This window comes from Microcebus murinus, chromosome 1, assembly GCF_040939455.1.
Source record: "Microcebus murinus isolate Inina chromosome 1, M.murinus_Inina_mat1.0, whole genome shotgun sequence".
Lineage (NCBI taxonomy): Eukaryota > Metazoa > Chordata > Mammalia > Primates > Cheirogaleidae > Microcebus > Microcebus murinus.
In genome coordinates, this window is record NC_134104.1 from 39,071,427 (window position 1) to 39,087,787 (window position 16,361).

Sequence of the window (16,361 nt, forward strand, 5' to 3'; positions counted from 1 at the left end):
CATAAAGGAAAATTAGAATGCCTAAGAAGTAGATAAAGATATAATCAAACTCGCTTACATATTGTCACATAAAACAGTACCCAAAACGTAGAGGCTTGAAACAAAAATTATTTATTCTTTACCTTATATAAGAATGGCTTGTTACTCAGCTACATTTATTTTGAAGCTTGTCTGGAATTGCAACGTCAAACATGGTGTCTCTCATGTATTTGGAACCTCATCTGGAATGGCTTGAAGAGCTGAGGGCTGGCCACCCATCTCACTTGATCTGAGTAGTTCCTCCATCAAGGTACATCACCTCTTCGTATGGTGGTTCAGGGATCTCAGAGAGCAAAAACAGGAGCTCAAATTGGTATAGCATCATTTCTGCCACAATTTATTGGTTTAAAGCAAATCACAAAACCAGAGGAGGAGAAATAGTTTGATCTAAAATTCATGATTATATATTGCAGAGATATTCTTAAAAATCTCCCTAGGTGAACCTCTATGAAAATAGTCATTATGGTGTTGTTTGTGGCAGTGGAGCAATGAAGGCATCTTATTTGACCATTGCTGTGGAATCAGTAAGTAGAATAGAGTGGCTTTATATGGAATCTCACAAAGCTATTAGAAGCTATGAATTAAATATAATTGTAACAACATGGAAATATCTTTAAAAACATAATTTGGAATAAAATAAAAGCAAAAATGAAATAAATAAGCAATATAACTCAAAGTAGTTAATGTGATTAAAATAGCACATTTGAGGGTACAAAAACTTTTCAAAAATTATACAAAATTTATTTATTTTATTTGATTATAACATTTATGTATAAATTCTAATCAAATACAAATCAAAAATTTTAAAGGAGTTAATTTTTCAAGAAAATGAGAATGAAGAGATAAAATGTAGGAGAAAAAATAAAAACAACAGAAGTGCCTTGTACAGGTTTGAAAACTTTGTAAACATAATATCATTTGAGCCCTTGACATAAATTTTGGTGAATTCACTCACTTCCACTGTGTCTTTCTCACTCTCAAACTTTTATTATTATGTCATATTTAATTTACATATTTAATCTATATAATGTGGTATTATATATTATTTATAATATATCATAGATATATAATGCTATATAAAAATATAACAATTTATATATGTCACACAAATTATTGTTATATTACTTAATTCATGTAATAAAGTATATTGTACTTTTCAATGTACATATTGATTACCTTTGTAGCTTATAAATATATAACTCTGCTTCTCAGTTTATAGATTTTAATCCATGTTCTATTTCTCTTTAGATAAGAATGATGTTATTGTTCCAGTTTTCCCTTCTTTCTACTTACTTTTCTGCTTTTGCCATCTTATCAAATATACTTTTTTTACTCAGTTAAAAATGAATTGATACAAATTAATATAAATTATATAGACATGGTAATATAAAACAGATGTGAATATTAATATATATCTATTCAGCAACAACAAACATTTTTATGCTTTATGTTTACATTTACTCTTAGAGCTGGAACCTGTTATGTACGTTAACTTTGTTATGACTATTTAAATATTGTTTATTGCCCTGTCAAGTAGTGTGCATAAATTATAATAACATTCCACCTGAGCAAAAGAACATTTCTATTTTCAAAGTCAAAGGTTTTCTATTATTAATCTATATCTTCTTAAAATCCTAATACATTTTAGTTTGCTTTGTATTTTGACTTTATAATATTTTCATTGGCTTTTGTTTTTCTTGGAGTTTTTAGTTATCTTTTTATTTCTTGAATAATATATCTTTATCAGATCATGGAGGTCAGCTTTTTGTCTAAGAATTACATTCTACTAAATAATAACTATTATTAAGTACGACATAAGTAATTGACAACACTCCTTATACATATGTTCATGCATGTAAAAATGTCATTCAGAAAGTAATTTCGTTGAGACTACCACTATTCAAAGCTCTCTTAGCATTGTTTTATACATTAGATAAGTAATAACATTATATTAGGCATTGTTATTTCCTACTATCCTGGTGTAAATATTGCAATACCCAGCAGCCAACATTTTTTTCTTAAAGGTAAAGTACAAAAGGTAACACTACCCATGCTAAATCCAGTTTTAACTAGTTTTAATATTAATTTAAATCTTCACATCCCAAACATAACAATGCTAAGAAGCTTCTGTTAAAAACTATGACATCATCAGTGCTCAATATAAACACTTTTGGAAGCACCTTTCATGGACACAGTAGATATAAAAAATAGTACTCTCCTCCAAATGTGTTTTGACAGAAAAGAAAAAACAATAAAATTGACAAGAAAAATACATCTATCCTTGATAAACAAGAACCAGCTAAGTCCCCTTCACTACAAAACAGGTAAAGATACAATTAAAGACCAACAATTAATTTTTTAAAGATTATCACTTCCATTTTATTTTTTTCAATATTAAAATGTTCTTTCCCTACATATATCCAAATTTGTCCTCATTTTGCACTACTATAAGGATGAGGAGCAAAACCTTCCCTTTGAAAGGTTATTTTCTAAACCAAACGACCTCTCAAGCAAAACTGAGCCTGTTTACATTTTTATTTTGACATCTCACGCAAAAATAAGTCTGTTTCCATGTAAGCTTTTGATTTGGTCTGATTTTAATTTTTGTTTTATTTTAAATTTTTAATGTCTTGATCAGTGATTTGAAAGCAAATAATCTATCTTAATGAATCAGTATGTAACATTATACCACACATATATAATTTTTCTGTCTGGGTGAGAATTGTTATTTTTAGACATGGGTGCAATCAACCTACCATTTGTGCTGCAAATATTTAAAAGTAGAGTCCACGCATGTACAGCAGTTTCCCCTTATCTGCATTTTGCTTTCCATGGTTTCAATTACCCACAGGCAACTGCTGTCTGTAAATATTAAAAGGAAAATTTCAGAAATAAACAATAAGTTTTAAAATGTGCAATGTTCTGAGCAATGTGATAAAATCTTGCACTGTTCTACTTCATCCTGCCAGGGATGCTAATTGTCCCTTAATTAAGTGTATCTATGCTGTGTATGCTACCCACCTCTTAGTTATTTACATTGTCTGCCCCTGACATCAGACCATCAACATTGTCATGGTCCGATGATCATCCAGGATCATCAAACCAGGTATCCTCAGAATGCCAATAGTAGCCTCATGCCAAGTCACAATGCCTACATCATTCACCTCACTTCATCTCATGACTTAGGCATTTTATTATTTCACATCATTATAAGAAGAAGGGTAAATATAATACAATAAGATGTTTTGAGAGAAAGAGACCACATTCACATAACTTTTATTACACTATATTGTCATAATTGTTTCACTGCTTTTTTTCTTCTTCTTCTTAGAAACAGAGACAGGGTCTTTCTCTGTTGCTCAGGCTGGAGTGCAGTGGCACGATCATAGCTCATTGTAACTTCAAACTCCTGAGCTCATGTGATTCTCCTGTTATAGCCTCTCAATTAGCTAGGTCTATAGGCACACACCACCATTCCTGGCTAACTTTTTTGGGAGGGGAGAGACAGAGTCTCAATATATTGCCCAGCCTGGTCTTGAACTTCTGGCCTCATATAGTCTCCCATCATGACCTTCTAAAGTGCTGGGATTGCAAGCATGAGCCACTGCACCCAGCCTATTTTATTTTATGATTAGCTATTTTTATTAATCTCCTATTGTGTGTAATTTATAAATTAAACTTTGTCATAGATATGTATGTACAGAGCAAAAACATAGTTATATATATGGTTTGGTATTATCTGCAGTTTCAGGCATCCACTGGGTTAGAACATATGCCCCAAGAATAAGGGGTGAATACTGTAATAGTAATTATCCAAGATCATTAGTAAATTTTTGGTTTACTTTTCTCTCTGCAATGCAGGTCATTCAAAGTAACTCTTATTTAGTCTCAACCAGTTAAAAATACAAATTAAAATTGTTGTGGACTATGCTGCATATATATCAGTTGGGGTTTGGATAATTAACCTTGATTGAGAATATAGTTTAATTAATATAATTGGTTTGCCATCACTACCAGAGATAATAATTTTGTAGAAATCAGGTTTTATATGGAAAATTATGAATTTTAGTACAAATACTCTGAAAAATTTCAACTTCATTTCAGTAAGACATTCTGAGAAATAATAACTTCTGGTTGACTATACAAATTAGCAATTGCATTGGATCAGGAAGGAGTTTTATGAAACTCAAGAAACAAACCACAAAAGTCTCATGATATTCGATGTGATTCAAAAGGGGCAATGAAGTTGTGCTTACCCTACACATGCCAGCTGATTCTCTTTGGTCAGCATGTATTGGTGTTGTTATCTTTCTATTTGGTGTGCAGATAGGTTACTGGCTCTAAGGCCTAGAATGTATCCTTAAAGTTATTTTCAAAGGATCAAATTATGTGGTTTTAAGAGGAAAAAGTTTTCAATTTCAAGTAGAAAATGGATTATGTATTAATCCATAAAATCTTATATTCTAGCCCTCAATTATACCTTGTATAACTATAACATTACATCTTTGAGCAGAGGAATGAATCTATGTCTAGTCATCCCAGTCATTTTTCTTGTATTTTCCCCATAGGATAAGACCAGAGGTAAGATGGATGAGCTGCCACTTTTCCACAGAGGGATGCCAGTGAGATACAGACATTCCTGATGTAGGCTTTGGCATTAGATCTTGATTGGCATAAAACTCTTCAAAATTTCCTTAATAACACTGAAGAAGGTTTTATATGTTGTAATGATGCCAACCTCTGCTTCTGACTAAATCTCTTTTGTAAAGATTTTGGTTGAATTTTGAATTTAGTTTTGACTTGTAGCCTGATTATTCTATTGCAGAAAAAGCTGTTTTTTTCCAGTCACACACATTCTTGCTTTTTCCAAGTTACCACCATCCTCAAACCTCAGGGGGTAAAGTTAGGTTGGGTAACAATCAAATCCCTAAAGCAAATCTCTTTAAAAAAATAAAAATCAATTTTTTATGGTTATTCAAAAATGCATAATAATTTGGAGTTTGTCTACAGGGAGGTATTACTTTCTTAACCACAAGTTCCCTCACTCTTGTTCAGTCTCCTTGTTAGAAAACAATACGTGTAAACTTTAGGTGCACAATATTACCATGATTCACTCTGCAAAGCAGCACACGCTGTTTAGTGTCCTGCCTGAGGCAATTGTTCTGCATTCCTTTGAGACATTGGTGTTCTCTGAACTGAAATTATCCTTGAAAGCTTGATAATTTGATAAATCTTTTAATTGTGAGCTGTAAATCGTCAGGTTCCTTTTTAGTTTGGTGTTAACAATATTAGCTCTCCCTGCAAAGAGCACACTGAAATGATTAGCTAAAAAGCATCCTGTTAAATGCTGGGCTATGAATCCTCCTTTTTGTACCATCTTCCAGAAGCAGCCAAATAATGTAGACACTTTACTCTTATTATATTGAGGTGAAGAAAGCTGAAAGTCTGCCACATGCCTGGAAATGATCAAGCGGTTCATTGCTTACCTTAGAAATTGGGTTTGCATTTATGTGCTGCCTTTAGGTATTTCAATACATATTATTAAGAATTTCTTTCTTTTCTTGCACATAGAAACAATGCTGACACCAGAGATGTTTATCTTTTTTCTCATGCTGTTATAGTAAGATTTTTGGGTTGGCTATGATGGGATTGGAATCATTATTTTACTATGAAAAATTTGAAATTACAACAGAAATTCTCACTAGAGTACCAAACAAGGGCTTTGTGGTATCCATTTGACAATGGATAAAACATTTTTTTCTGGTTTTCATTCTAACAAAACAGGACCAATATTTTTTTTCCAGTTAGTAAAGAGGCCAAGAGATGCTTAAAAATTCTGGAAGAGTCTCAGAGCAGAGACAGAGTTATGACACGGGTAAAAGGAAAAAGTTATGAAAAATTTTGGAGACAATTTGAATCCCTAAAATGCTTGCTATTATGTCATAGAAACATTATGCTTAATTTAAATGTATTCGATTTTCAACATTTACATTTGAACACTAATTCATAATGCCAGCACAGAAATTAAATCCACGAGGCCTCACACTTTATTTTTCACAGTATTTTTCCTAAGGACAAAAATTTGCATGCTTAGATATTCTTTTTTTTTCCATCAAGCAATATTGCCATTAACCTCCTGGTAATGGCATTTTTAAAGATCAATTAGCTACTGTGTTAGCATGGCTATTTTTTCTACGCCCTGCAGTTTCTGTTTCTTCATCTAGAAAATCAGTGAATAAATATGTTTTTCATGGTATTTTAAGAATGAAATGAAATAATATATGAGAAGGCAAAATGTCTAGTAGTGTCCCGTAAATGTTAGTCCTTTCTCATTTAAAAAGCAAATATCCACTCAAAGTGTAACACAAAAACTAACGAGAGACATTAAAAATATCAATTACATTGGTTTGCAAGTAGTTGTGAAAATAACCTTACTTTCTTATCTGCTAATCATCAGCAACCTTTTGAAATATACAAAACATACTTTGAGAGCTCTCAAATACAGTTTTCAGGTAACAACAGATAAAACTTAATTCCTAGTATATTGTGAGGACCTTTATATTAAATACCTCTTGTATTAATTCTTTTGTATTCTTATTGCCTGCAATTTCACATTTTCAAATCATTTTATATGTATATTACTATAACCCTGTCCTCTGCAATTATTTTAATATCACTATTATTAATATTATAAAGTTTAACAGTGATCTTAAAATTCTCTGTATGAATATCTTTAAAGGCTATTCATATCCCATCTAATATATCTGAATACCCTTTCCACTACAGCATTTAGTTAAAAAATTCATAACCCTTATTTCCAGGTATTCTAAATATGTACTTTATATTTTAGCCAAAATTAAGTTCTTTCCTTTCTCTAAATATGTCTTGAGTGGTCATACATTCTCTTATTTAACCTAAACTTTCTATATGAAATAACATCTCCATCTAAAACAACCCAACTCCCGCCTATGTCAGTTTGACAGAATTCTATGCATCCCTCATAATCCTGGTCAAATGCGTTGTCCTATATAAAGGTTTTCCTTGTTATTTTGAGAAAAATGATCCTTCTTTCCTCCTCTGAATTCCATGTCTCTCTCTCTCTCACTCCATGTGTGTGTGTGTGCATGTGTGTATATATACCATATATGTGCAGGAACATATATGACCATATATATGGCAATTTCTATAAGACAGATAAACAGATGTTATGGAAATTTTGTCTTTGTTTTAGTTTACCTCTATATATGCTATTAGAGTTTTGTTTCCATCATCTTTTGACCCTGGGAGTACCTAGCATAATGAAATTAAATTAATCCCTTAATACTTCTTTTGGATGAGGTTACTGTGTCACAACAATGAATATTTTTAAATAGGAAGGAATTGAGAAGTAAAAAGAATAATCTAGTAGAATAGATGACCCATGAGGAACTTGGAGTGAGGGGACAGGAAGAGTGGGATCTGAGCACAAACAACAAGGCTCAATGAATGAAAGTGTATGTATAGGCAAGAGAAACTATTTCATGTTCTTGGTTAATGATAACTCTGCTCTTTTAGAAAATAGTGATATAGAAACTAAGGAGCCACATTGCAAAACAGGAAGAACACTGTATTTCCAAATGCAAAGACTGGATCTCTAATCTCCATAAGTTTTGCAGACCGTGCTCTATTAGCACACCTTTGCTCACAGAATTGTGACACTACTGCTCTAAAAAACATTCACATCCCTCTCATGACCTCTTAAATCAATTTTAAACTTCGTGTAGTTCAAGATCTACGATCTGGCACCTTTCAAAGTTATCGTAGCCTATTCTGATGCAGATATTGAAAACACTAGCCAAAATAGGCTGCTTCCATTTTTCACACATGACCTAGTTTTTCCGACGTCACACGGTTTTTCACTTTCTTTACTTTTACTAGAATATACTTCCACTTAACCTCTCTTCGTTTCCTACAATCGCCATCTCTATTTATGTATTGAAATGTTACTCATACTTTAAGGCATAACTGAAATATCTAATTAGTCCTCAAGGACTTCCAAGATTCCTAATACTATATCACAAGTAAGATATGATTTCTTCTTCTTTGTATGCTCAAAATAACCTTAATAATTTATAGAAACTGTAATATTGTATTTTAATATTTGTATACTTTTTAATATCCTTTTTTGGTTTGTAAATACCCAGGATATGGAGTTTGCATTTAAAAATAGTGCACATTGAATGAGCCAAAAAATATTCTTGGAATTCATACATGAATAGTAGGGACTACTGTCATGAGTAAAGCCAGAATAAAGTTTACAAAGTATTATCTTTGACTTTTACGTGAAATAGCAGAAATTTTAATTTAATTGAGAAGTTAATATGGAGTATATTAAACTGGTGTTTACAACAGTGGCATCAATTGGTGAATTTCACAAAGTGATTGCTTTTACACCAAAAAGGACCGAGTCTCTCAGGAATTCCAGGGCGTAATTAACTCTGGTTCTCAGAAAAAAATCTTAGTGAGAATAAGTGACTAAAAGTTTTCATGGTTGCATGTCTTGACTCCTCTACCAAAAGGCCATTGCTGAATTTCTTGCTCATTGAAAGCTTAATTCTCACACCCTTGGGCTATCTATGATTCTCTATCAATCCCAAATCATGTAGCTTTATTCATTTATTTGAATACATTCATTTGAAATCCCCAAAATGCATTCATTTGAAACCAAAAAAAAAAAAAAGTATATTCTTTTCTTGGCCCGTCAAACCATCTAAGTTATCTATAAGATTGAATTAAAAGACAAAGTAAATTTCAAGAAGCAATTTGAAAAGAAAACATAAGAATACATACAAAACCCAGAAGAAATAACAGTAGTCCTCATTTTAGGTGACGGTTCTCTTAAAAAGTTCTAATTTGTTCAAATAGGTCATATTTCATATTCAATATTCCAAATACAGGCTCAATCTACTTTATAGTTATTATTTTGTAATTTAGATGCTTTCATATCAGTCTAGCTTATATATGGTATGTAATTTGGTATAATAATCTCAAGAAATAGTGGAATAGTCAACCATGATCTTTAGCCTTTAGCAGAAATTACTGTAGCACATACAATGATTTTACAAAATAAATATGGTAACGAGAAGCAGACAATTAAACATCATCAGGAAAATGTCAAGTTGATTTTCTTTCCAAGTAATTCAATCTTCAAAATAAAAATTTCTATGCTTTAAAGTAAATTGTTTTAACCTTTAACTTTAATGGATAAATAAAGAATAATGTTTGGAGTTTATATTATTATTTAAAAGGAATAATCATACATAAGCCTGGAATGAATGCGATGTGATGCTACGTAAAATAAAGAAGTAAGAAAAAGTAAAATGCATGACTTTAACTACTAACTCATTGTACTTTGCTGGACGAGATTTCAGTCTGCTCTTCTCATAACTTTTATACAATAGCTGAGGAAACAAGAGTAACTCAGTCCCTTGTATGGGTTGTTCAACAACAAAATCTTGTCAGTATTCACTGTGTCGAAATGTTATAATTAGAACTTGCTGGAAGCGAAATTACAATGATAAATAATTATATTTTCTCTACTAACAGCACATGTGGGAATACAATAGAGATAAACACAATGAGAGAGCACTTTTTCTGTCTAACACCTCTGATACAAACTGCACCAGAGACAGGCAATGAACTTGGTATGCAAGAAGCAACTCCTACTCACGAACCCAGAGCTCCCCAGTTCGTCAGTGTCGAGGAAGAAAGAGATCCTGGCATTCTTAGGAAATAAATGTCAGTGCCATGTTCAATGCTCTATTATGGGTTACTATAGGTCAGCCTAAGAATCCCTTTATCCTCATTCCCTGTCACTTTGCTATTTTTTTCCTCTGAGTTTTTAGTTTTCCTTATTGACACATCATGAGTAAACAAACACCAGAACTGCCAGATAAATGCAGGTGGATTAGTTGGGCAAATATAAAAAACAATATGACCTACAAACCGTATGAAGAATGTGTTATATAGAATGTGCTTTTCCATAAAAAAGATAACAGACAAAGGTTGAATAGACAGTTGTAGAAAAATATTCTTTTTGTCCACATTGCACAGAATAACTATATTATGGAAATAGATGGGGTTCTTTTTGTTTGTTTCAAAAGGAATATGATTGCTGCACACAGGAATACTCAACACAGGAATAGCCCATGATCACAGCTGGATCTGTCCAGAGCTTCAGCTCTTTCTCTCTCTGGCCCTTCGTGTAATAAATGCCCAGAAAGCCCGTCTAATGTAAAGCGTCAGCCAGCTCAGACCTGTATGAGCACAATGGTAGAGCTGAAGTCTTGGGCTCAAGGTGGATCTAATTACTTGAAGAATCAGAAGCTGGAACAGAAGGAATCTAACTAAATAGCCAGCTATATGGTTTCAGGAACATGAGTCACCCTTTAAAACTGTGCTGTTTGAGAAATGTTCTCATGCAGATGTGAGCACCAGCCTCGAATGGAAACGGTCTGTTAAGTGAGGACTATCTGTGCATATTAATAAGGTGAAACCCAGATAGGCTTATAATACAATTCCTGTTTGTTCTGAAAGGCAAGTGTGTGTGTGTGTGTGTGTGTGTGTGTGTGTGCCGGGGAGAAGAACAGAGAATAGAATAATATAAGCTGTGTTGCGGGAAATTCTGTATGAAATTAAAAGATCACAGTATTTTGTTACCTACCTGTTAGTACCGAGGAAACCTGCCATGTATCTTCTTCAAGAAGTTGACTGACCTCTGGATAGCATTGTAGCAGTGGTTAGGGCTCCTTTCAATGAGCTGCACATTTGAAGTTAGGTAGAGTCTTGTGTTTTCTGAGATCCATTTCTTCTAACAGCTTCCCAATATTAGAATCACATTGCTTTTCCCACAGGACCCTCTTTTCTGTCTACAGTTTTATTCTATATGAGCAGCTATTACGATTTTTAAAACCCCCAAAACAAATCTAACTACTTATTGTAAAGGATTGACAACCTATTTGACACTTCTATGGTTATCTGGGGCTTTAGGCAAATAGCCTCTGGAAATTAGAATAATTGAGGCATTGTGTTTTTTTGGACATTATCTGGCCACCACGTCAGATTTTATAATGTAACCAAGTGTTGAACTAAATGATCTCCAGGATCTATATTATGGTCTGAATGTTTTTGTCCCTCCAAAATTCATATGTTGCAATCCTAACCCACAAGGTGATGGTATTAGGAGGTGCTTCTGTGGGAGGTGACTAGGTCATCAGGGCAAAACCTTCATAAATGGCATAATTTTTCATATAGAAGAGGTGCAAGAAAGACCTCTTTCCTTCCACTTTGTGTGGATGCAGGGAGAAGGTATCCTTTATAAACCAGAAAGTCAGTCATTGCCAGACACAGAATCTGTTGGCACCTTGATCTTGGACATTCCAACCATAAGACCTGTGAAGATACATTTCTATTTATAAGCCACCTAGCTTCTGGTATTTTGTAATAGTGGCCTGATTATATTAAGACCATCTATAAGCACTCAGGCATATAAGGTGATTCAGCATCTTCATGTAGCATGAAGAAAGTTTCCCTATCTGCCCTCCAGTATACCAGGATGGAAGACCCTCAATACTGAGCACTTGGAGAATCCAGTCATGTGCTTGATTTAGGTGACAGAATCTGCCAAGAATCAATGCTTTTCAGGAACAAGTAGCTACTAGACCTTGACTCCTACATAAAAAATAAGGCTTATATCATCTTTATTAACCCCATCTTGAATATTGTCACTTTCGCCAGTGAACATTACTTCTAACATCCCTTAGAGGCAAAGATGCTAGACTAATGGACTTGGACTTTATCAAAATTCTATTCTAATTATTTTAATTTTCTCAGTGATGTAAGAAGGTCATCAATTGAGAGTGGAGATGGAGAAGAAGGATTGGAGGTAGAGAAAAGAGCGGGTGTATGAAACCATCATATAATCCATGGATGGTTTAGGAAACAAAGTTATTGCTTTGCAGCATTAGAAGCCATTTGAATTCCTAATAATGATTTCAAGGTTGACCACCTGGGTGATCTATTTTTCTTCAAACACATTCAACTGCATGGATGTATACACGGAATAGACAAAGAGTTGCATTTAAGTGGATTTAGGGATTACATCCCATAACTTATGCTCATGTATTTTCAAAGAAAAGACAACACAAAGGATATAACACTGTTTATAACCCAAATTGTATATTTCCAGTTTCTTCTTAGTTTCACTGTTACTTCTTGAAATTGATAGTCTCATTCCTTAATATCATATTTTAAATTATTTTTTAAATGTATGTAAATACATACAAGATCTCAGAAACAAGAATGGCAGTACAAATGATGAAAATTTGCTAACGCATTTTCTTATAAAAATATAGGTAAATACTATTCAGAAATAGTAGCTCAATATATTTACCATAAATCTATCTGTCTCTTTAGTAATCTTGTGTCTATTATATGTTAATGTATGCCAAAGTTGAAATAAATGTTGATAATAAATAAAAAAATCGATAGTCTCAGAGATCTCAAATTGAATATCCTCATGAACAGCTGCCTAAATAGTCCCTTTTTGTTATTCTCTCTCAGCTCCTTGCCACCACCCAACAAAGTATTTATCACAATTATAAAATAATCTATTTCTTTGCTCTTCATCATTCTCCCTCTTTGAAATTATGTGTCTAAAACATGAGGTAACATGAATCATTTTTTGCTCACCTTTCTATTGTCAGTGCTTAACATAATGTCTGGCACATTGAATAGGTACCCAACACATATATGTGAAATGAATTAATGAATGAAGAAATGAATATGATAAAACAAATGAAAGAAAAAAAAAGTTGGGACTGTGTCTGTATCCTACAATTTAGTAGTTATGATGAGCTAGAGAAATGCAATTTTATCACCGTCACTTTTGATCCCATTATACGTAGCCTGTTGACCCAGGTATTAATCAGGACTAGGGCTAGTCCTTCTATCTTTGCTGTGACCTTTCCTCCCTAATCATTATTGAAATACTATATTATACAACCAGCCAACCATTCACTGAGCATGAATTAGTTATATAAATTATGAAAAATCATGAAATGCAAACTCTTCAGGAATATTAATTTGTGAATTTACTTTCATTAGAGTTAAAAATTCTGGTTTAATATAGGCTGGCTTTACATCTCTCTCCTGTTTGAACCCCACCCACAGCAAGTTTGGCAGCCTTTCTTAGCTATTATTCTTGGCAGGGTACCAAATACAACTCCTGGGTTAAAGCTGCAGGTAACTCTTCCAAATTGGCTGCTTCACATGGTGGATAAACTCAGGATCTTTGGAACGTCTTTTTATACATTCTTATGTGCACAAGCTTATTTTTATTTGTTACCTTCATTCATTCCTCCATTTTTTTCTTTAACTTTATTTGTTTTTCTTTTCTTTCTGTTAACCTACACTGCTTGGAGGTCTTTTATGAGTCACATCCTCTTATTTTATGCTTTCTGCTTTCTCAGACACCAGATCTTAGTCTCAGTTTTCTTCAAATATTTTTCATTGAGGTCTTGCATTCTTATAATATTAACATCCTAATTCAAATTTTCAAAAATATGTATGAGATATATCTTATTAAGTATAAAAATGAAGCATTTACAAACATAATTGGGAAAAATTCAGTCATTAAAAATTTAGGAAGTTCTCTTTCTCTTTTTCTTCCCTTATTCTTGTTAAATGTATTTTCCAAAAAACTTTGGAGAAATTTCCTGCCTTACTAAGTAAAAATACCAATGCAAATCTTTTTATTAACAAAAATCTTGTGACAATCAGGGTCTTTATTATTAGCATTGGTACTACACTGAGAATGTAGATGCTTTAACACAGAACTGGGCAATAGATCATGTTGGATTTAACAGAATAGTTTCATTTGGAAATTAAGTATTATGGGAGCATCATTTCTTTCAGATTTCTACTTTCCTTTATGGGCTATGCAAAATTATTTTCCAGCATACTAGTCAATAGAGACTTACCGATTTATACTGTTTCTAGAGTAAGTGAATACTGAAGCATACTCTGGCTCAGTTATCCATCATGATTCAAGCAAGGGAATTTTTAAAACCAAAGTCATTGAGATAATTGTCCCAAATCTCCATTTCCCTTTGGTATGTGGAAAGAGTCTGTAAAATATTTTGGAAAGGATTATTTGCTTCATTTTAAAGCAGCTGATCCCCAGGATAAATTTAATAAAAGTGATTTGTCATCACCATTGATTCATAGTATATAGCTATCCTCAGAGCTTGGCACTATATGCTAAACTTTAAAATTTTGCAGAACTAAAAATTGCTACCTTCAAGAGTTTATCCACTGAAATACAGAAGGATAAGAAACTTTTAGAATCACATGGATGATTCAGCAGCAGTAATGGCTTAAGCAAAGACTTTTAAGACAATTGATACAACATAAGGAGAAGGATGTACCTGGATCACATCTTCATAAGGAAGATTTTAAAAATACATATAAAACAATTATTTAGAATGTGTGAAGACAACTGTTTTGTAACTTTCAAATTTTAAAAATAATTGTATTCATAAAAAAAAATTCGAGTGAATTTTGTCAAATGATTCTCTCCTTTCAATTTTTATTCTGGGGGAATTCTAATGAAACACACTGCATATGATCCTGATTCATTTTTATTTATTAAATTACTAATAAGAAAGGGACTAAAACAGAGCATTGGGTTGTAATTTTCTTCATCTTTTCAATACAACTTCTACAAGAAGCAAATAGGCACTGAGCTCCTTACAGGATTCAAACTGACCTCAAGCTGTGTGGTATTTGGCTAAACAACATCTTTCAATATGCCAAATCCTGGTAAGCAGGACACAACAATTGAGGGTGATTTTATTGCTAAATTATCATTCTCACTCAGAAAATGAAAGGATGTTGACTTCCTATATAATCTTCACAGGTTTAAGGGGGTTAGGGAACTAAACTTAAACTTAAATTTAATTTAAAACACCAGAGGAACAGGATTGTGGGAAGTTGGTGGAGTAGGAATCACAGGAGTCCCTCTCCATACACAGACAGCAATTACTGTAGCAGGATCTGTTTTGTGTAACTATTTTAGAACTCTGTAGCCTATTGAAGAAGGCTTGCCATTCCAGGGGAAGACTTGGTCAATAAACTACAGGTTATTTCAGTCCATTTCAGCTCTTATCTTTGCAGTGGCTTTCCATCCTCCACCCTCAGCCTTGTGGCAGTCAGTCGAACTCACGTTCATAGAGCAGCTTGCATACAGCTTGCAGAAACAAGAGTAGGCAAAGAGGACCTGACCTACAAATATTAGGTAACTGGTCTCTGTTCACTGATTGCTCTGTTTGATCACAGAGTACAGATACAGAGGCAGACAGCCATTATTTTTGCACCTCCCCCATTGAAAACCCCTCAACCCTCTAGCTGAAGTGGCTTCCAAGGAATTAAAGGTCTGGTGATTCTCCCCTTCATTTTTCCCTTTTACTCTTTCTAGGAGCTAGACATTAAACACCAGAACACTCAAAAGGAATCACAAATACAGAAAAAAAAATACAAATTCACTGTGCAGGCCTAGGGAAAGCACAGGCACAGAAAAGACCTGAAAATATATTAAGTTTACACATTAGGCTGATCCTCAGCACAAAGACAGCCTGCAGAAATTTTTTTAAAAACCTAAATTAAACAACAAAACAGCAAATGCTGGGAAAGGGAAAGAACTTAATTTTCAGATTTCCACATTACTAGATTAACGTACCCAGTTGTCAACAAAAAACAAAAAATAATAAGATGTGAAGAAATAGAAAATTATGTCCCAGTCAAAGAAAAAATATAAACCAAATTGTCACTGCATAAAAGGAAAAATTTATTAGACAAAATATTTAAAACAACTGGTTGAAACATGCTTGCAGAACTGAAGAAAGATGTAGAGAAAGTAACCAAACAACAAACAAACACAATAGAAATGCCAGTAAAATGATAGAAAACCTAAAATGAAACAAAAAAATTTCTGAGCCTGAAAAGTATAACTGATAAAGTCAATAAAAGGAGTCAAAGGCAAATTTAAGCAGACAGAAGGAAGAATCAGCGAATATGAAGGTAAGATAATTGAAATTATTGAGTCTGAGGAACAGAAAGAAAAAGATAATTGAAAAAAGTGAAGAGAGCCTAAGAGACTCATGGCATACTATCAAACAGACCAACTTAGGCATAATGGGAGTCCTAAAAGAAGGAAAGAGAAAGAAAGAGGTGGAGACATTATTTGAAAAAATAATCAGTGAAATTTTCCAAATTTGATAAAAGAC